This window comes from Helicoverpa armigera, chromosome 2 (genome assembly GCF_030705265.1).
Source record: "Helicoverpa armigera isolate CAAS_96S chromosome 2, ASM3070526v1, whole genome shotgun sequence".
Taxonomy (NCBI): domain Eukaryota; kingdom Metazoa; phylum Arthropoda; class Insecta; order Lepidoptera; family Noctuidae; genus Helicoverpa; species Helicoverpa armigera.
In genome coordinates this window covers 6,380,287-6,401,762 of record NC_087121.1, presented here as the reverse complement: position 1 = coordinate 6,401,762, position 21,476 = coordinate 6,380,287, and the positions used below count along the sequence as shown (strand labels likewise).

The 21,476-nt window shown below is 35.3% G+C and overlaps 1 protein-coding gene across 5 annotated transcripts in view; it reads left to right on the top strand.

Moving 5' to 3' along the window:
• The first annotated feature begins 5,635 nt into the window (after nucleotides 1–5,635).
• Nucleotides 5,636–21,476, top strand: part of LOC110376323 (uncharacterized) — a 110,321-nt gene continuing 94,480 nt past the window's right edge. For 3 of the 5 annotated variants that reach the window (XM_049843782.2, XM_049843784.2, XM_049843781.2), the window contains exon 1: nucleotides 5,636–5,909. The gene's annotated coding sequence lies outside the window, so the exon portion shown is untranslated. The remainder of the gene's footprint in view (nucleotides 5,910–21,476) is intronic. The other 2 variants (XM_021334766.3, XM_049843783.2) reach the window with 1 other exon arrangement.

The following is a 21,476-nucleotide window of genomic DNA, read 5'->3' as shown; positions in this document are numbered from 1 at the left end:
TATAACGGACTTCTGCGTCTTAAGGTGTATTCAAGATCGACACTTATTTAAACACAGCGTAATACGTTACAATGTTTATATTAAATCACTATTATTAATTGCGAAAATGATAATTACAGTGGAGAGTATTTCCCAGTAGCCCATAATTGAGTCACCGCGAGCAATATATCATATTTGTCGATGTTTATAAAATGTGTCCGCGCCATCGTGGCGTAAACACACAATTATTCAAATTAAACGCGATAGATAGACAGTTAATGATTAATATTACGTTATTACAGTTCCATTTGTGCAATCCATTATCCTGAAAGTGCGCTACGTCGGCGCGTGTTTGTTTTATACTAGTATTTACCTTCACGTTCAGTTAGTCCGGCGCTGAAAATAAAAGGATGCAGAATTTGTCGAGTCGTGGTCATAAATATCCAAAAGCGACAGCCGGGTCCGCCATTTTCCTGTTGACAAAATCACACCCACAATACATTCAAACTTGTCTAAAGTTTCCATTGTTTATGGCTCTCCCGTAGATTGTAAGTGGAGATCTATCTGCACCCTTTTCATTCAATTAGGAACATTTGCTATTTGCGCTAATGGGCATGTCTTTTCAGGTTGAAATAATAGAAGGTAAGATGACTCTCGTGCCAATTGTGGAGAGTTCCATTAAATTATCGTTGTCACGATAGGTATACGTTGAACGATTCCAGTCTACGACGTCGTGGTTTCTCGTCTCGAGAATTGATAGCGTCCATTGAAGTGTCGGGACATCGAGAGCGTCTTGAAAAGAAAATAATCTTGATGAAACGTCTCGCTATAAAAAGAGAACGTCTCCGTTGTCGACGCCTCACGCTTTCGTTGAAATAAACCGGGACACGCCACGACAACGCTGAAAACTTTATTTTCATACTAAGCCTCGGAACCGTTATTGTCTTTGTTAATAACCTCACTTGAGTATCCTCCCTCGGAACATTCTTGCTAATGACTTTTCTTTTGAGAGAATCAAATTATTTTCGAGGAAAATAATTCTGTATTTCTCTTTTTCAAACGTGCTCCGGAAAATGTGTGCAAATATGAGTGATGAGAGAGACCTTCTATGAAACGCGATAGGACTCAATTTGTTATTTGTACTTCAAATATGTAATGGATTGATAATATTGATGATGAAAATATTGCCAGTAAACATTATTTCAGTAAAATATTTACATATTATAATGGCTTCACTTTAGAGTGAACATTTAATATTCAATATTCGTATATATTTTACTGTAGCAGATATTACTGATAAATTAGTCTATATTTTATGTCAATATTTGAATAGGTTTCGTGAGGATATATGATGATAACATTTAGTTATGCATGATCGATCAAAGTGACGAACATTGCGTACGTAAAAGTTGAGTAAAATTTTAAAATGAAAATGTAATGCGGTACTCATGCATTTCTGCGTTACAGTTGGGTGGAAACAAATGGCATTATAGTTAAGGAGGAGCTTCACGGCAATGCAAATGGCTGCCCAGGTACGTACGACACGAAACTGGAAGTCTTACAAACTGCTCTCGTTAGTTCATACGTACCTATTTGTTCACAACTTCGTACCAAGTTTCGGCGCAAAGTTTTGTGATATTCATCTTTAACTCCACGGATAAGTTTTCGTGGAACTAAATAGATCATGAGATACGTTTAGCGACTTTCGTATTGCTATTCTTATGATACGACGTTACTTTATGTTAACATGCAGAAGTAATAAAGTTTGTAAGTGGTAAGTTTTTCATAATATATAATAGTCTGGAAGAATATACAAAGCTTGCCGCTTAGAAACAGCTGCACAGATCCATCAAGCTGATTATCAATTTACTTGTAAATATTGATCTGCATTCAGTTAGACTAGTAACTGCAGCTGAGAAAAAGGTGGGTAGAATGCTTGGCATAAATTACGTAGCTGTGTAGATATTACACGCTTTAATTTAATTAAATTAAAATGATGTATCTCAATTACCAATTAGGTAAACGTAAATCCCTGAATATTTTACAAAATGAAAGTGTTCACATTTCCGTGAATGCAGAATAACATGGACCCAACATTGAAATAACAAGGCATAATCATGAAGAGGCCAGACAGGAAAAAGTAATTGCCTGGCTTACAATTATACAATAAATGTCCAGAGGGCGCTTATAAAGGGACATGATGATGCGGGGTCAAGTGGCTTGATTGTCAGGATTAAGTCTTGGGTGAGACTTGAGGGATATTGCTACTCTTGTTCGTACTTATGACTGCGATCGTCGTGAATGTTGTCACTCAAGATAATTGTACGGTGCCTCGTTATAGACGTGGAGTAATGGTATTAAAATTAAAGAAAGTGCAATTGGAAGTTATATCAACGGCTACAGAATGAAGATGGGCATCAAACCTGGCTAGTGTTTTTGTTATTTCATGTACTAAAATCAGAATCAGTTGATTAGTAATGTTGGTTTTAATTCTATATTATAGAGGGTGATTTAAAAATTTAACAGCACATTATATAATGCACTACATGAAGTCATATAATACATAAATTATGTAATTAAAATGAATTGAAAAAAGTCAACGTAAAGTGCAGAGAAATAATGCATAGGTAACTACGACGGTAGGTACCTAAGTTCAATCATCTGAAAGCTTAGACGGTCGAACTTTCAGTCGCTTTTGGACAGGGATTAAAAATGTAGTAGGTCTACGAGGGGCCTGCCTCTTTTTAGATCGTTTTATGCCCTAGAATAAAGTTCGTGCTGAAAATAAATTGATCCATTTTTATCTCAATTACATATTCTATTAGCAATTTGTTTGATTTCTATTTTTGTGACAAATATATTTTTTTACTTTATGTTGTGTACAGGATTATTTTAACATTAATTGTTTTCATGATCTGGGAATATAGGCCTGGACCCTAAGGCATAATTTTCGCGATCACTCGACTAACAAGGCGGAGTTTTCTACAATTCCCTTTAGTCGTTCCGCAAAATTTTGACTGCGAGCCAAGTGCTCGTGTAAGAAAAAAAGTTTTAACAACAGGCACTTCTAAAGTAAAGATTGGTATAATACCTACCTGCATACAAAATACCTAATTGAAATAGTTTAAAGTTTTAACGTGCAAGTGAATATAGAACCTTCACCGTCAGCAATACAATACTGGAATACAAAACAGATAGGAATTTAGCGGCTAACAGTATTACGTATTTATATGTACCTAGGTTATGTGTTGTGGTATGCATCCTTTGCGGTTGACCTATTCGGCACTGGGCCAAGCACGTATACTATTTACTTAGCCGCGGTCCCACCTACACCGTGATTTGAATACACTTTGAACTTTAAAATATGTCTACGTGTTCGTTGTTACAGAATTGCAGTCACAGCTTTGGAAAAAAATACGTTTGTCTGTCTCGATGTAAGTAGAGGGAGCGTGGTTTGCATGCTACGTAATGTTACACTAGTTCAAGATGTTTTACAGAAATAAGCAAAATGTTCAACGGTTTTATTTATCTGACTATTCTGCAGTCTATGCTTATTTGCAGTTACGAAGTTAGATAGCTACATTCAAATGGCCTATTGCTCGGGGCAGACGCTCATTTAATATGAAATTCTTGAAAGAAAACCTTTATTAGATACTTCACTTAGATTGAAACAAATAATTTAGGTTTAATTTAATAAGAAGCACCTATAACTGACGAATCTGCACGTTTTAAGCTTGACATTTTAGAGGTCAGTGAACCTTTTGTTTAAACTTGAAATACAGAATAGTGGCTCTATTATGTCTGTAAGAGGTTTAGAACAGGATTTTACAGTTTAGTTTTTAATGGTAGCCAAGAATAACCATGTTGTAAAATGTAAAGATTTTTTGATTGTAGATAGAAATGAAAAAATGTACGGCTTCTAACAAAAAAATCTTATTCAATCTTATTTCTAAAAATAAATCGGCGTTTATCCATACTACACCGACACTCACACACACCTGTAAAACTTTTCTTACTGAAATTCCGGGTTATTAAAGTTATCCTTCAACATATCAAATACATGTTACAAAGTTACGGCATAAAGTTCGATACAGCATAAGGTGTAACAAATAACTGAATTCGTCGCGTGTTAGTTTCCCACTCGCGTGAAATATAAGTGAAGGAAAACTTTATACATTTCCTTTTTTTTCACTCCTTAAAATAATATTTCGTTTATATTTCGAACTAGCTGTTTTGCCCGGTTTAACCCGCGTTCCAGAGTAACTTCTTCCCGTACTTGGTTAAAATATAGTTAAAGTTACTCGGGAGTACTGTAGCTTTTCAATAGTGAAAGGTCAAACCGTTTCAGTAGTATCGGAGCTTTTAGGGCACAATAAAAAAAAACGTTTTCTCTTTATTACATGTTTTAGTATAGATATACTTTCTATGATATGTCATGTCAATCACTAATGACCTTCTCGGCGCGTATAATCACGGCGCGTGGGCGTCTTGACGTGGGGGTTTTCTAATGATGTAGGTATCAGGAAAATCAGTACTGATAATTGTTGTACAGTAATTGATAAGGTTCAGACAAATTACTTAGTTTATTGTGAAAACATTTGAAGATACATTTAAAGATATGATTTTTAAGTATCCTGTTTCTACTTAACAGAAAACAAAAGAAACTTTTCCGCGCAAACTTAAAAGACATGGCACATAATTTTGTTTCAACAAAAAGTTTTAAGCACGGAAGAAAAAACAGACGACGGTCCTTCCAAATTTAAAATGTTCTAACTAAATTATTGTAATTAAAAATTGGCGATCGACTGAGTCGTTATAATCCAATATTATACTGTAAATTTTAGATGATAATATTTGTACAGTCTGTCAGTATTTTAACGCGAAGGGTGGCGGTAAGCGACCCGGGCTCGTATAATGAGATGCAACTAGAATAAAGTTTAAAAATAAACATGTAGCTTGCATGTAGAATAACCTATTAAAACTTAGTACAGTTTTGCTGCTTAACTTCGTAAGTAGTTAGGTAAGTTAAGTGTATGGCAGTGAATGTTAGGAAATTGCAGGGAACGAGAATCACGCCAGAATATACTTACCTAGTTCTTAAGAGAAGGGCGTTTTGACAGTCGGGGTGTAATATGATGACTTTAATTCTGAAATGCAATCAAAGAAAGTAAAGTTACGTAATTCTTTTATATTCACTACATTTTCCATCTTATGTTGTTGAAAACGTAGGAAAATACTTACATAAGTATCCAATATTTTTTAAAGGTTCTTAATTCCTTGAAAACCAATTTGTAAAACAAACATACTTTGAGCAATAACTCACAGATTTGATTAGTTTAAAGTTTAATTTGTAGGATAAACATAATTCTTCATGCTGAATAATTTCCCGAGCTCGTTTTAGAATACCAAATGGCATGACACCCAAAATTATTACTGATTCAGCATAAACAATGAAATTTGAAGGGTTGAAATCATTTAATAGGGCAAATATTATACTTAAGTCAGGCGATGCTGCGTCGGTCGGAGCATGGAGTTATGCTAACGAACTGCTATTATGTTTCACCCTCGTGTCACTGTGTGAAGGTTTTGCACTCTCGACCGAGTTACCGCGGGGGTTGTTTCAGAAAATCATGTGTTGCTTTGGGGGAAAAGCTGGCAGTTGAAACACGCGCGCCGACGGGAGCTGACGCGCCGGGCCGCGCCGCCAACTACGAACAATATTCCGATACCACCGCGCCAATGTCAGATCCGCTTATCTAGGTCGATGAACAATAACACGGGGGTGAACAATTACAATACAAAAACATTAAAACGTGACGTCATCTCACATCAATTGTTAGACACGCAGTGATCGGATAAAGTTTATGAACGTTTTCCGAAAGCGTTAATGGATAGTAATGTTTTTCTGATATTTGGAATGACTAAAATAAGTAAGTATAAGTATTAATTAGTAGTTACTTCAATTCCATTAGGAAGCGGGAAACTTTTATGATTGACGTAAATGGAAAACTTTTCTGATGAGATTTGTTGTTGGCGAATTTGGTAATTAAAGTTGTCTTGTTACGTTTGTTTCTTTAACGAGGGTTGTTATTATATTATTATTTATAACGAACTACAGAAGCTATTACTTTTCGAGTTATTTAATTTAAATGTCTTTTAATTAAGAAACCAGAGTTAGTTAAATCAAATTATGTTTTCTTTTTGGAACAAAAAACACACTGAAATACCGATCCTAAAATAACAGTATCCAAAGAATACAGTAAAAGGTAACAAAAATAAATATATATGCAACATAAAAGAATCATCACATGGGTTGGATGTTTGTTACTCTTTCAACAACGAAAAACACCCGGATATATTTTGATGATATTTTATTAGTCGTAGCTACATAATAACAGCAACTAATACATAATACTCGTATTAAGTTCACCCTGTTAGATAAAGTAATGGGGAAAAAGCAAATAAAGTAAATATACATAAGTCCAATCACTAGTTCTGTAAAGAAACATTTTTTCTGAAAATTAAATAAATAAAATAAAATGTTTTGATATAAATCATGACGCTTATTGCGTATTGGTATTTTGAGAAGCCAAATGAAAATTGATCTATGAAAGCGGTGACGTGAATAGTATCTACCTTGTGAAAAGGTTAAGGAAGCAGAGATGAACTTTCCAGATCCATTTTTCAGTAAATTCATAAGTAAAAGTAACATTTTTATAACAGGCAATAATGGTGGGCAAGCTTCACGTGGGCTCCATCTTACTGAAGAGTCTACCTACTCGACAATATGCCTGAACATTGAATTAATCGAAGCATTTGAAGTTTATGGATTTTATTGTAATAATATAACACTTCAATTAAAAAAATTGCTCGATTTCCTTCATTCAATTAATTTTAAAATTCATTAAAACCACTCACATTTTTAGCTGAACTAACCAACAAGTTAAATTATTAAAAATCTTAAAATGGTAATTACTATTGCTGAAAGTCTTAAAGTTCAAAACTCTTAATAGGTAATTAAAGGAAAACGACTTATGAACGAAATGAAAACAGTAACTTATCCGCAGATATAGCACTTCTGTGCACACCAACAAAGATTCCGAGATTCCGAAGCAATTAAACTGATTTAGCGCTCGGATTGCTTCACCCGCCACAGTTGACAGGGAATTTTAACTTGAAAAGTGTATCAGACGGAACTGTAAATTGCCACAACTATCTAGTTGGAAGCCTCAATTAAGAAACCCTCTATCTGCTGTAATAACCTCTTATGTAAGGATTTTGAAAGTTCAGTTCGTATTAGTACGAGTGTTTACTTGAAACTAAATGTAACTATGTTCATGAAAACAAGTAATTAAATTAATTAGTAACTAATCAACTTAATGAAACTAATCTGGGATGATAAGGTTCGAACAGGATTAATTTAATCCCGTCGAATGTAGCGACAGAACAATCCTGTGGTTATTTAAGTCCCCAAACTACCTGTCTATACGTTGATTGAATATATCGATAGGTGAAACATGCGAGTCCTGTATTAAACCTCACGGACAAGTTTGACAACGGACGGACTCGGCTCGCAATTAGAGAGGACTCGCCCTCCCAACATTTACATTTTAATTTAAATTTCAAACTGACGAGATTCTAGATAAATTGGGCTGCGTATTTAGCGCAATAATTCGAGCCCGGCGCCGACTCGCGGTCGCCAAATTAAGGAGCAGGATAATTGTTTGCGTTATAATTAATAATTGACATTAATATTGTGAACTCGCAAAGGGTTTGCGTAAACGTTGGATTATAAACCCAGCCTGCGCTGCCGTTAAACTTATTTCGGTGCGTAATTGAATAAGCGTATACGGCATGTTGCCAAAAATATTGTACTACAATTTTCCATTCATTTTTACTGGTAAATAAGTGCTATTGGGCACTGGACACATGGCTGGACTTTACTCACAAAGAATGCTGCCATAACATAATTACCACTCAGCATATAAAATGACTTTATATTTTTGTTGGCACACACAGTCTGGTGAACAAATGAAAATGTACTTGTAAAAGTCCGGCGAAAAAAATCGTTGTTGTTTGAATGAAAAAGCTATTTTCCAAAAACAAATATTAATGGAAGTTTCAATTTATGTGGGTATGCATGTTATTAAAGTGAAATGTTCTGTGTGGATTTATCATGTATTGCATGTTTACCACATTGTGGCATCATCGGATGTCAAAGGTTACCGCGATGATCGACATTCAATTATAAACTGCGGGACCCCTGTCCAATAAATTTCGCTATCGCTTAATTTACTGTCAGCTCATCATTTTAGTTTAACGTTGAAAGAAGATGTTTCATAAAATTATTAGACAACGGGAATGACTTAATTAGTAAAAAAGAAATTTTCTGTCTAGACGTGGAAACAAAATGAAAAATAAATCAGCAATCAAAAAAGGTATCCCAAAGTCTCGAACAAACTCCGATTGCGCTTCGGCATCGACATTGATATACGAATGAAACATTCGATTCGTTAGTGGAAAAAGAAAAATAATGCAAAATGCGGAGGATTGGAGAGAATGGTTCTCATAGGCGGATAACAAAAGGAATGCAATGGGGATATCGTTTGATGGTCGTAGCGACTCGTAGCGCGTAGCAGCGGCTCGGAACACGCTCCAACTATTGTGTTTTGATTGCTTGCCAGCGGCCTTTTATTGATTAGGTCGTAGACCTGAACGTAAGTAGCATATTTGTAAACAACGTCATTTAATCACAACCTACTTTGTATGCAAAGTATACACAGAATTAACGTAGCGTATTCCAGCGTGGAGCTTCTACGGAGGTACAGATTTCATGAATTTAATTTCACTTACCTCTTGTGAAAATATTTAAATGTTAATTGCGGGAGTACCCTTTCATCTCGTTTATCCAAACTTTGTAAGGGGATTTGTTTACAATGTCCCTAATGATGCTCAGTGTTGCGATAAAAGCTTTGTAATGACCGTTTAATTTATAATTTCTATTATCTATTTCAGCCTGATAGCAGGTCATATTTCGTAATGAAACTTAATAATAAGAGCGTATATTTCTTGAGGTTACAAGCGACGGAAGTGAGCTCAGTAAATTATTATGTGTCGCCTTTTGAACGCGTAATAAAATATAGCTTCCATTATCAGAAGTTATTGTAATTTTTTTCATCCGCTTGCGTTTATCTTATTTGCATTTCAACAAGGAGACGTAAAATGAAAATGCGTCAAATTATTGCTACATTATATTTGACTGTGGAGCGTTCATTGACAGAATATGTTTTATGTTTGTTTCAATATTCACGGTGTGGGAATGCAGACAGGCGAACAAATAAATATCAAATATTCATTAGGAGCTCTCCAATGTTACCCTTCCTGTTTTTCGGTGGTTATTTGAATTATGGTTGTAAAAAAACAAATGTTTTCGGTTATCCCCGGTGTAAAAACATACAATAAATCCACGCTTTCAATATTTTGTAATTCTTTCATGGACTAAAATATCGGATATTAATATACAATTATTGGTCGGAACATAAAACGTTTGCGCGGCGCGTGCCCGCATAGATTCCGGTTCGTTTTGATCCCTTCTTGAATATTAAGTTTGCCCATTACGCCACTCGGTAATTCGAAAGCGTTTAGAGCGCTCCCCACAACGAATTTATTACTTAATATCACTTTGACCCGACGCCTGGCTCTGATTATGAATCTAATGAAAGTATTTAATATATGTACGACTATATTGGAATCTCGAAATGGAAGTTTCATTAAATTTATGATAAAGGAAAATCTGATATCCTTATCGTCACAGCTTATCGTATACTCTCTTTGAGACATAAAGTTATTGTTCATAAGTTTTTTTTATAGAAGCAGATAGGTAACTGTGATTATAATTGTATTCTGATTAAAAATAATAACACATGAGTGTGGTAAATGGTACTCGTATTAATGAATAAATGATTTCAAATTATGTTTACGTCAATCAAAGTAATTTACAAAATTATTATCCTAGATAATCATAGATACATACGTAGAAAAATGATGAACGTGGATGATTTCATTATTAACTCGCTCGTATAACAAAGTCTCATATCCTTCTGTATAGACTTACTTGTCTACATACAGTCATGGACACATAATTAAAGACACCCCCCGACTCGAAGTGAAATAAATAGTTATGGTACTGACATGAGCTTAAGCACGGTATAAACTGTAGTATAATAATTATTAAAACAAACATTACATTGTGTTTTTTAAATTAAGGACGAAAAATATTTTCTTTCTTTAATACTTTAGATATAAAGCTCTATGGGAAATGAACACTAACTTTTGTAGCTGATACTTGGCTGGTCAGCTAATTAAAGACAGTTAAAGCCCAGTTAAGAAAAAAAAACGAAAGATACAAATAGTTGCCATCCTTTTTTTTAGAAGTGAGTAAAATACTTATGAAAACTCGAATTAGGTAATAAAGGCATGGTTTGAGAACAACTCAAAACCGACCCCAAGGAAAACTTGTCCGCAAACAGACTTTAAGGCGGTGCTATAGGCAAATAATAAACCATTTACATGATTCGGTACTGGTTTTTTTGGGAGTCATCTGATGCTAAAAGGACGACAATTGTGTCTGCAGAACTTTTAGACTACAACCGGGTCGGGAAAAGCTGTTAGGCATGGGTATCGGAAGATGTTACTTTTGGAAAAGCACCGCGTGTCCATACTGTAGTTGGCTATTTCTATCAAATGTGAAAGGTGCAGTTAACAAGTGTTCAAAAATGTATTTTTTTTCTCATTAAACAAGGGGATACGAATAATTCTAAAATAATTTATCGAAATTAGTCGCCTCCAAAACATGAGATGGAACCAAAATGCACTAAGAAAGTTCTCAAACATAGGAGCCGAAAAAGTAATAGTGTGGGGGAAGATCTTTTAGAAAGATATTATTAAAAATAGGCGAATTCAAGTACTATAATATTTTAGAAATAGCATTTTGTTATATGCTAAGCATAATTTACCGGTCCTTAGCGCTTTCCAAATTAGAAAAGTTCTGAAAAACACTGTAAGAGTAGTAAAAAGGACTTAGGAACTTATGACGGTTTTGGTTTGGCCCATCGCAAATTTAATAGATTAAAAACTGGTGATCGGCCAGAAAACACAATGGCGATAAGTCATACATGAAACATTGATCAATTTTACTCAGATTTTTATAAAGTATGGAAGAAAATTCCCGTAGCGACTTAAAACAAAACTGACCGCTTGCACGCTTAGGGATGTCGTGCTGTCATTGAGGTAAAAGGAAATAAACCAAATATTAGTACCATAATTAGTACTCATTAGTATGCTTAGTTACAGTGTAGGGAATGTTGTTATAGAAAAGTACCATCAATAACATTAATAATTTGCATTTCTTCCTCTGAGCAAATGGAGTGTCTTTAATTATATGGCCAGGCCACGTTATGTTTCATACCGCTCGAGATTCGGATAAAGCGAAAAAAAACTTGTCGCGAAGGATCCCTGAAGATAGTCTTTAGTTTTAATATTTCACAATGCCCTCTTAAATATTTTAAAATAGAAAATAAAGTTCCAGTAGCAATCAGAAAAAAGAAATACAGATGAAATGCGGCAGCAATTTAAGATTCCAACAGTGTCTTTAATTATGTGTCCATGACTGTAACTGATGGAAGAATAAATTGATCTGAAATGATCCGCCGTATAAAAGTACGACGCGTCGACATTATATTCATACGTTATTGAATTTTAAGTAAGATATCTAATACCTTTCCAGGCATATAGACTGTACGTATCCATACATGAGTGATATTTTATTTTCTCGTGTACCAACATTTTTGTGTTCACCAAAAAGTTTTTCTCCCAGTTTTTCGCAATCATCTGATGAAGTCTTTACGAGTATACCGGAATGGAAGTGAAATAGTTTCTTTATTGCTTCCCCACATTTTCGGAATCGGAACATCTGTGAGCTTACAAATATTTTATCACTGAATTTCAACGCGAAAGAAAGAAAGTATGAACAGTTAATTATTCATTCGCTTCACCACACGAGTGACATTTAGAAACACCTGTCTGTTCCCCAGATCCTGAATACATGACGTTAATATTTAATGAAGTTTCAAGTGAAATAGATATTCTTGGAACCATTTGGAAAGCAATCCCCGAGTGTAGACGATCTAGCGTTTATTTTGCACTTTCATGAAAAATATTGCTTTAATATGAAGATTCAGCGAGTATCGTTTTACATACCAATTTTAAGTGGAGAAAATTTTATACAGTCATGAAACGGTTTCTTCGAATGAAAAATTATTTTGAATTTATACCGTACCGATTTCAATTAGGAGTACGTAAATTATATAGAGGGTTCATTTTATAAGTAATGGAAACTTGGCACAATATTAATATTCATTTCAAATGTATTGAAACTGAAAAATTAACTGTATCTACTTTTATGTCATTAGTAAGCAGAAGCCACAAGAAATAGGTAATTACGTAATTAAGCTCGCATTATTGTTTCAAAAGATTTTATCAAAAGAATTTCCAGAAAACGGCACCTAACAAGCGTACTTAATGATCAAGGGATACCCTTCCTAGCTGGCGAAAACTCAAAAGACAAACGAATCAGGTCGAACAAAGAAATCGTTTTTACTCCGTTTTCCTTAAATATTTCCGTATATATCGTGTGGCATTACCTATGTATGGGTACGTAAACCCGTATAAATTCCTTTAACGGCGTATGAATCAAGTGTTTTTACTTTCTACGGAATAAAAGGCATATGCGTGTTACTTTGAGAAATATTTGATTTTTATTTCACCCACATGTAGGTACGTTTATGATTTATTTGATGGAGGAGGTATTTGTTCTGGCATATTAAAACGTAACCAATCAATAAAATACGTGACGAATTTGATTCGAACGGAATGAACCCCTTGTCGGTCGAAATTGATAAATACTGAATTAACTTTTGGGACTTTGCGTCGTTCTAATTGACAATATTGACGTTTATGTCAGAGCCACAGACCCTTCAGGCCTTTTATTTTTCTGATAAACTTCGATTGTCTTTCATAAACTCATTTACGACACGATAAAGTTGTGGAAAATTATAAATTAAGTATAAGACGATATTATTGTGAAAGTTATAAAAGAGACAAAATAAGTCAATTGATAACATGACATTTAATCAAACAAAACAAGGCTGAAAAGGCTTTTGCGATGCATTAGTCCTTTACACAGGGCGATGGGCTAGTACCCGCACCCCGCGTTTACTTTACAAGAGAAAGTTTCGCGATAAAAGTCTATCGCTAGTCGTAAAGTTGGCGTTCACAGCAGGCTGATCGCGCAGCCACAAGTAATCCACAAACGACGCCGCTGGGGATACCAGCTCCAAAAATAAATTATGTCGCATTTAATTGCAATTATGTTCAGTGACCGCAAAGACAATCTGATGAAATCACGCCCAATAAAATACTCTACCGAAACTTTTAACAAGATCTACCTTAATATCACCGCAAAGCTTTCTTTTTGTAGCAATAAATGTTGTTTTTTATCTGGTTTGTATTAAGTGCACTGGTGCAGTAAGAGTATCGGGAATCCCACCCAAAGCATTCAGCGAATTCATACGAACCATTCCGCTAGATTTATTTACCTCGATGAGAGAACAATGAAGTGTTTTCCAATAGAATTTAATTAAACTAACAACCGTTTACAATATACCGTTACGCGGTAAAAGTTTTGATAGTAACTCTCAGCTATTGATTTTTCGAAGGCTATCACGGGCAGAAGCTTCTCGCTCCTGGATTTGATAAACTGGGGATTTATTAATGAAACAGAAAGCACGTTAATCTCTGTCCAGAGCACGGATCTGCTAAATGGGCCTTGAAATTTTAGCTCCGCGTTTTTTACGTGGATAGAGAGCTGGCAAAATAAAGATAATGGCTTTTGTTTTAGTTATTATACAGATTTATGAGGGCTTATACTTTAATTTTTTAAAAGGTATTCGTGTCATTAAGTCGATTGAGTACATTTTACTTTACAATTTCACTCACAAAAATGTTGTCACACCCAAATACTATTCTATTGGGTTACATTTCGTTCTCCGAATAAGTATTTTCAAAAATGCTTTTTTGGTACCTAGGTAATTAATTAAAGTGAATATTACGGCTAAGCTGTTCGTTTGTCATGCACCATCAGCACTTGTAAGCGCACTTGACGTCTCGCGTCTGACATTTCAATTATCGGCAGATGTTTCAGCTGTCTGCCTGTCTGTCATGTGCGGTATGACGGTGACATTGTCATCGTTTTATCCCCAAGCATTTTCTATGGACAAGGAAAATATTATTAAATTCTTCAATTATCTTTCTAGTGAAATATTGGTAGCACGCTTATCTCTCTGTGTTTCGGGTTATTCTAATAACCCGAAAATAATATATATAAAAATAACTTTCGAGAACCTGTAATTTTCTAACCGATGCTGATTGCCCCAAATTCTCGCAAATTGTGATGATGTCTATTTACTATTTTTGTGTCACATATAATTTCACATGAAAAGCCGTACCATCTACTAATTCTGTTACATTGAACCCGAATCTCGTTCGAAATGTTACTCACCTTAAATTCAATTGATGCCACTAATCCAATTCGGATAACTATGTTCAAATGGTTCTCTCGCCCGAACACAATAATTTTAACCCGTATGCACACGAAAGGGGTCAATACGACCTATTTAATTCAACGTTCTATAGTTTACGTGCCGCGAACACACGAGTATCCGTAGCTACATAAACTTAGATAATACCTGCTTACCTATTCCGCGTCAAGACTAATTAATAATGGAACGTGGTATAGTGTAAAAGCCTGTTTAATTAAATTTGTCTGCGTCGTATGTTTGAAAGGAGAACGATTAACATCTTGAAAGCGTGTGGTGACGAACATGCTTCGTATCAGCATAATCCGGGTTCGCTTTGGCTTCAATATTCGAGCAGGGTGCTATGCAGTTCATGGACGGAATTGGGTGAAAATCTGTAATTTAAAACGTCGAGCTGGAGACAAAGTATCATTGAAAAACAAAACTTGTAATTTTAAATTAACTTTCGCAAAGTAAGTATAGGTACGTTTCTGCGTTTACATTCAGTGATAATTTTGCACTATTAAGTAGAGTACCAGACTTTCCTCACATGTTTTAGAAAATGTTAAATGGAGAGTTTTTCTTTAAACAAATGACAAGCGCCTGTTTATTATTTTGTAGGAAGACCATAAGAGATTCTGTGTGCTCAGTGCTCAGAGCTTCGTTAGCCAAAAAACTAATATTTCAACCTAAACCAAATCCGGTTATAAATCCAATAATAATAACGGTAGCATTTGAAGACAACGCCAGTATTACCGGAGCTGTCGGCATTGGGCCGGGCACATCAGTCACTCTAAGCCTCACTTGTACGATACTATCACTACAATCCCTTACTATGTGCTGACAGCCCATACGTTAGCGCAATTTGTCTTACGCAAAGAACTGTCTTCCTTCTGTAAACCATTGTTAATGACGTTCGTTGGAACTTTAATGAAAGTTACAACCGCTGTAGAAGTGTTTGTGTAAATTGGGTTCTTTGTTTTTGATTTGATCGTATTTTGTTTATGATGGTAAGTTATTTTTAATATGTAGTTTAATTTATAATGAAAGGTACACTATCAATATGTGACAAAGGTTTAACTAACCCAGTAAAACCTTTTATTCACTCTATAACCTTCAATTTAAATCTGGGTCAGGAAGTCCATGTTAGGCTCACGAACATTCGAAATGCTCCTCATCCTTAGTCTATGTCTATAAACGTCAAACGCACAATTTCGCCTAGTACTTAACGTATATCGCAACAGCACAAACGATCGTCTGGAATTGATACAATAATAACGTCAACATATTCTCAACATATGATTTCCTTTCTGGAAACATGATTGGCTATAGTCTGCATAGACAACAAATAAATAAGTCTGTTGTCTATGGATATAAGAGCTCCCAAAGCAGAGAGACAAGTTTTGCTTACGAGAAATTAACAATCATAAATTCTTAATAATAACCAAATACGTAGTTTGATTTCTACAAAAATCTCGAAGAAAACATGAATACAAAGTTGGCTTGAGTAGCAACTGAACCATGAAACGACTGTCACCCGATTTCTTGAGAGTTCGACGAAATATTAAATTATCGTCGCGTTTCCTATTCAGTCCTGTAAGTAAACATTTTCACACAGTCTCCACTTCATTTGCACGAACGGTAAGTCTTTGGGAGTGTCTTGGGGCCGCAGTTTATTTTTCTCAGTGAATGCGCCATCGCCAGGAGGCAGTGTTTTGTTTTCCTGAGCGTCCTCCGCTCGATTAGTCGTTTCCTTTTTATTCAGAGACACGTGCGAAAACCAGATGCTATCGATGTACTTCGACTGTTTATTTACAGTACCTATTGCTATTGCCCTCGAAAGAATTTATATTTGTACTCAGAATAAAACCTTTCAGAGAATTGAAAATATATTTCAAGTCTTCGAAATAAATGTTGAGCTTAAATTGAATGATTACTTTTTCGTGTAATTTATTTTCTTTCTCACGTTTCATTTAACACTAAACTACGTTTTTAATTAAAAAGTAATTTAAGGAAAATTTATTGAAATTAATACTTGAATAAAACCTTAGAAATGAAACCAATGAATGTAGAGCAGTGGGAATGAAAAAGTAAGCCACTTAACTAGTTTGAACTAGTTCCTAGAAAGATTAAGCTCATTAAGTGAGTGTGGAGACGCGGGCAGTTTACACGAGCGTACGACAGGGTTAACCGCGTCAAACAGTTGTGTCCACAACTTTTATTAGACAAGTTTCGCTGCGAGCTCCCGTGATAGGAACATACTCAGGATATTTTTAATGGACAAGAATTTGTAAACTAATCATCGGCGGCTTTGTGGTGTCATCCACATTGTTTGCTGTTTTACTTTGACAAAATTGACTTCGAAAATTCTGGATTTACTGTTTTTATGTTAAACGTTGCAGGTAATTTAACTAAAGGTTTAGATTTCAGACTGTTTGTGCTATTTTAAACCTTTGTATACCTGCACTTTCCTTTAATCGTGTTGTTGTTAAACCTAAATGACTTTCAAACTCCAGCATAACATTTCTCGCGTCCCCATTTCGTGAGACGTCGCAGTCCCAATCATTAGTTCGTAACATTATGTAGGTCCCGTCTTATTAGTAATCCATGTAGAAGCGAGAACACTAGACAAATGTGCTGGCTCACAGAATATATTATCGTTCTTGTAATTTGCTAAAGATTTAACCGAATGACAGAAGTAATTTCTGTGTGAACAAAACTTTATTTGCTTTTATTTTAAATTGCTTCGTCATTCTATCGGTCGTTCAAAACGTTTTGTCAATAATCGTTTACGTCATTAGTGACTGTGTTTTATATTCAAAACGGTCCCTCCGTCTAAGAAAATGGCCTGTGAAATGCTGGCGATCGTCCCGATCGATGTGTTCTTACAATGGAATCTTTTTAATATAAAATGAGGGTATTTTAAAAATGTTTTCATAACGTTACACTTAGTAGAAGAGATATTAAATATTTTCAGAGTACATTCACGTGCTTCACGTTATAGGTACATGTACATATTTGTTCGTAGGCCTACGCAGATGCTACGAATTAACCCCTCACAGATCACCCGCCATTGTTCTCGTCCTAATATTACGCAGTCATACAAGCACAATTATTGGCTGTGAACTGATAAAGCAAGCCACATGCGTAATTCTGGGAAATCTAAGGCTATGACCAACCAGTAGCGGGTCAGGTAGGAGTAATTGAACCTGAAACCGCAAACAGAACAATATCATAGATTTTAGAATTACCGTAACGTAACGTCAATGCGTTACGGTACCTGGTACATGTATTAAGGACCTCGATGCCTCCTTCAAATAAGTATTCATGAGATTTTCTTATACAAAACGTTGTTACAACTCTTCACCGTTACTTACCTTATAATCAGAGAGTTATTCACAAAGTATACGCATTGTCTGCTCAATAGAGAACAATTAGGATTCCCTAGCCACCCTCCCTGTTTCCACACCCCACACGTCGGGCGGAAAAGGGACGTTTTCTTTTTATTGTCCGTTAATTGCTCTGATTGGTGCGACGGAACGAAATAAAGCCGCATTCGTGGGGATTTGTAGGCTCGCTCGCGTTCAAACGTAACAGCCTCTAATTTAGACTTGATTGTAAAACGGCTCCGAGCAGTTTTGCCGACTGTATTTTCTTTTTTATTTAGTTTTTATTGAAATTACAGTATTCTTGAACTCAATCGAAGAATCAGATGAAAGAGGAATCGAAAACATTATTCCTTTGTAATCGAATTCAGAACTCGGTGTTTGTTATTTCCGCTCGGGATAAAATGTAAAATAGGGTCAGGAAACTTAATACATATGTATTGGAACGTATCTGTAATTTATCAAATGGATCATTCATCACGTGTCCGCAGAGCACTAAACTAATTAACAGTATTGCATTGCAGTAGGATAGACGGAATCTTCTCACTTCACTCGGAATTAATCGTTTAGGGAGCGGCCCTCATCGCTTTGCGGACTAGACAAGAACTACAAGAACTCTAATCTATTATAGTTGGAAGTCCGGACTTCTCTGAGGAACAAAGCGCTGTGACAGTGCTCCACAGTTATTCCTATGTAAGGCTGTTAGTTCATTGCAAGTGGCTAATGGCTCAGGTGAGTGCTTACCGATACACGTACACGTAACTCAGTTTCGTGCTGACGTAATATTCATGTATGTGGGGCTACAGCGATGAATTTATTACTCGGGTCGATTCGGAGTTTATCATCTTAGATTCAGCAAGAGTTATTACTCTTGAGAGAGCAGTAAACATCAAGTGTAACTCTGGTAGGGAAGGCGATCGTTGGGTATTAAGAGATTTATAATATTCGATGTGAGTTTTATCGAAAATCCGAGGATTAGAAAGCGAGATGTGTGTCGAAGGACTTATAATACTTTATCGAATAAAACATGAGATTAGAATCGATAGATACCCACATTGGTTGTTCGATACACAAGAAATTATTACAGCACTAAATGCTTTATTGTGTTGTGGTAATGTTTATTGGGAAACATTACACTTTGCGAATACTTTGTGAGTAAAAGCAAACATTGTTTTAAACACGCTGAGTTTGTTTGAGCTTTACAGCTATAAAATCACAAACCCGCTAGCTGAATACTTGTCACCTGGGAGACGATGGCAAGAATAACGACTCTCCATACTTTGTGTTTGTGCTGAGCGTATAAACTACACCACAGGCTCAGTATTGAAGCTTGTACTACAGTCAAGTGCAAAATCCTTGTATTTTTCTCAAAATAGAATTCTTTGCCTTTGCCTAGCCACCCTAGAATACGTTGATATCAAGATTTTAAATGTTCGACCCTAACCTAGATACAGATTTATCGTAGTATGTTTAATATGAAAAACAACTTCTGAAACTATAATCACACCAAAGTTAGTGATTGGAATAAAATGAATACTCACTCCACAATTTAATTAATGGATTGCGGTGGAATTTTGATTAATGGGCGACCACTTCAATGGTTTATAGAGCATAATACCAATAAATAAATTGAAAGATATTGCGCCAAACATACTACGCAATAGCGTATAGAAGTTCAAAGCAAATATAGTTAATGCGTCCTAATTCATAATCTCTTACATTAGGTGCTTCATACTTTATATTACAGTAGATAACTCTTTATCCATTAGGATAAAGTCTTGATATAAACTGTAAAGAATAAAATTACTCAAAATGTATATCCAGTAATTTCTGATTCAATAAAATATTTGAAAAGGTCTACCTACGGACAGGTTTATAACACAAAGGTGAAATCAGGTGTATACTTCTGAAAATAATACGTCCCATGTCCCATACTTTTGAATACACTTGTAAATATACAATAAGTTTTCTCATTCGGCTGAGTAGTCGAACGATTGAGCAAAAAACATTATCGACGAAAGCTCGTAAGTCACAACCCTTTGTACGTAAAAGTTTTTTATTCCATTACTAAAACGTTGAAACTCTATCGCCGACGCGATTTATTGAAGAAGAAAGCGAAAATATCATAGACATTGGTTCTTGAAAATACGTAAGTACCTATACTTTTTTAGTCGATGTTTTGGACTTTGAGAACCTAAGCTGTTTAAATGGAGCTTTTAAGAACTCAAACTCAGCTATTTTGGCTCAAATTTTAAATTGATAACTAAAGTGAGCTTCATTATTTTTCTTAACCTAACTGCTGATCTTTAGATATAGTACGAAATCTGGATGTTTTACATCTAAGGAAAAATATTCACAAATCGGTCATAATTAGTCCAAATGCGAATTATTATATTTTGTAGCTGGGGTGTTATAAAAATAAGTTCATTATACTAATTAACCTTGAATTTTCCATGCACTCACTGAATGAAGTGTTCATGCTAATGCGACTAATTTATTTTTTCTGTTTTCGCTGCTACACCCATTTACTATGGGTACGTTAGTATCTGTACCGACAAGGGAGTTGGATTTACGGTCGGGATGCAATGAGCCGACCATTCAGAGTGGCGTGGCCGGGCCTTCATTTTGCATGATATTAAACTGGAAAAATAAAAAAGTTGATATAAAGGGAAACTTGGTCGGGGAATTATCATGAAAAGCGGAGGTGCTGCAACGGTGCCTAGGTAACTTCGAGCGGTGCTTTTTAGTTTGTTTTCTGTGTGTAATTTTTGGTACACGATATATATTTTTTAATATGGAGCCATTCAGAGTTTACGGCTGCCTCCAAATGAGGGACATAAAGTTTTACAGACACTTTTTACTGTGAGTTATTGAGGTGATTAAGGACCGCAGAATTTTCGTGAAACTATGGTGACAATATTTAAGCGTAACAACCAACTAATGTGTTACCCAAGTATTCAGTTATCATGCAAAATCATCATTATCAGATTTGAAGAATAATGACTTCCATCACAATTAACGCTTTGAATGAAAATTAATCTGTGAGCCCAATCCGGCGGCTTTTCATTAGAAGATATTACGTACAGACAGACAAAAGTAAGTAGAACTGTCCGTTCATGTTGTAGAATTAATCAGTGGCCGCCGCTGAGTTCGCTCTATATTTCTCCTTGTCACCGCTTTCATTATATACGTACCTAGACTGCATTTGTACTTTTATTTACTCATACATTTGTTTCCTTTTTAATGAAATTTCGCTGAAAGTTGGAAATTGCAGGATGAAGTTACATTAACATTTATGCCAAAACGTACACCAGTGGTTTCCTTCGGAACTCGCTTCTATTTTGACGGTAATATTTTGTTACCGTTGCAAATTATCATCTGATTATTTTTACGTAAAACTAATTAGCATTTATTAAACATTAAATTGCACTATGAGTTATGACGTTACCCGTAAACAAGCAGACTTGGAAATAATAGA